Genomic DNA, 2,064 nt, shown 5'->3' with positions numbered 1-2,064 from the left:
TAATTTAAATTTCAGCGTATATCAATTTCAGCATATGAAATAGATCCATGTGGTTTTATATTTTTATGCATGCAAAATTTAGATTAAAATTATTTTAATCTTATTTTTCACTGTGGTGTTTAGAAAATTAAGTTTTGAAACATATATGTATGCTTCAAACCCCAAATTCCAACAATCGATATCTTCAGTTGGATTTATCTGATTGTTTTCCAACGATCTATTGCTCATTGGGGCAGATGAGGAATCCATATTTTTTAATGGGTAATTTGCATATGAAGCATCATGGTGATGTTACATCTTCTATCACCTTGGAGATCTGATGCCCCTTCCAAGTTTTAATTTATTTTTTATCCCCCCACGCCCCTCTTTTTCTTCTTGCTTTTGAGCATGTATATTCGATAAACATGGTGGCTTTTCTATCTTTGCCTTTTCTTTTTAGATTTTATCTGATTTTTATTTATGTTATTTATAATATATATCATTTTTTGGGGTTAATAATATAGAAAGATGGAAGGTGAGGGTGATATGATGATGGTTGATTAGTTTCCCTATTGGTTTGATGGCTGAGATGATGGCTCCAATTGTATTAGCTCTATCTGATTCCTCTACCTCTACAGTCTATTTGCAGTTATGACTCTTTGAAAATTTTAATTGGTAAGTATATTTTTAAATATAGAGGTTTCAAATTCATAGTGCTATGTTATATCTCTTATTTTAAACTAGTCATATTACATGTGCAAATATATATCATTATTAAGTTTTACTAAAAACTAATTTAACTAAATTTTTAATTTAAAAAATAAATACATGCATATGGATTTCTAGAAAAATTGATATTATGGATAAAGGGTCTTCTATCTATAAGATGGAGAGAGGGGTTTGTCATGAGAGTTAGCAATAATAGACTTACACAATAGAAAAAAGTCTGCCAATATTAAAAAGTGATCAAATTAGAGATATTATAGAAATTCAAATGTTGAAAAATATTTATAGTGCATGCGTCAATGTATCTTTGGTAAAATATCGTTTTAGGACAAATAATCGTAATATGTAATGTCTTGTTAGGGGTCTTATGCAAGAAAATTACTTTTGTACCTAATTTAATATTTTGGAAATATTTGGAGTTGTAATCAATCCATAATGCTCATTCCCTAAGGTTGACCCTTCCTAAAATTATAAATATATTAATAAATCAAAATAATTCAATATATTTTGCATCATGTTAATTAGAAGGAAACACCAAGCAAGGCTTGCCAAAGTGCTAGTAGACTGTCATGCTTTTTAGAATGGTATACCCAAGCAGCGACCTCCTTCTTGCATAATTAGGCATTTTATCTATTATGTTCACGCTTGTTGGAGAGGCAATCTCTTGCCCCATAGAGGCAAGGGGTGGGGTTTCCTTTTCGAGTGACATCAGCCAAACTTTCACTTACAATTAATAGTTTTAGAGCTTAACAGATACTATTAACCTTCCTTCCCATGAATCCACCATTGTATCATTTATCACACTAATTGAAAAGCACTTTGTTCTCCATTATTCATCCCTCGCATGGATCTCAAAGCGACCTGTGAACGATGAAACAGGTAAATGCTTCTTTCATGTGAAAGGTACAACCCGCATCCAATGCATAGCCTTATGATAAGGCCCAAAAGGGGCCAGAACACATAACTACTAGTAATTAGCACCACTAACTACACCTGTAAAAAATCAGTTTGACATATGATAGCAATGATTAGACTCGCTTGCTAGGATTGAATCACTCTCAATCCAAAGAGTAACCATCTGATTTATTATAAAATAATATTTCAGTTGCATATTGCATTGTCCACAAAATCTCAACAAGATTTAACAATCCATTCATACAACCTGCCATGCAGAATCAAACTATCATGTTAGTTATTTTGATGCATGGAATTTCAGCAATATACAGTCTCATTTTGCAGAATCAAACTATTATTATTTTTATTGGTTCATGGAAGTTCAAAAACATGCTCATGCTTGATCTATATTTCAAGATATTTCTCTTGCAATGAAAATGTGATATTTGATTTAAACTTTAACCA

General features: G+C 31.3%; 2 non-coding genes across 2 annotated transcripts; both read left to right on the top strand.

Moving 5' to 3' along the window:
- The first annotated feature begins 227 nt into the window (after positions 1 to 227).
- Positions 228 to 328, top strand: LOC114913568 (small nucleolar RNA Z101). The gene has a single exon (XR_003799506.1). It is a non-coding gene; the product is annotated as a small nucleolar RNA Z101 (small nucleolar RNA).
- Positions 329 to 518: 190 nt separating this feature from the next.
- On the top strand, positions 519 to 606 carry LOC114913569 (small nucleolar RNA Z102/R77). The gene has a single exon (XR_003799507.1). It is a non-coding gene; the product is annotated as a small nucleolar RNA Z102/R77 (small nucleolar RNA).
- Positions 607 to 2,064: the final 1,458 nt, after the last annotated feature.

This window comes from Elaeis guineensis, chromosome 1, assembly GCF_000442705.2.
Source record: "Elaeis guineensis isolate ETL-2024a chromosome 1, EG11, whole genome shotgun sequence".
NCBI lineage: Eukaryota > Viridiplantae > Streptophyta > Magnoliopsida > Arecales > Arecaceae > Elaeis > Elaeis guineensis.
This window is presented reverse-complemented; position numbering and strand designations above follow the sequence as displayed.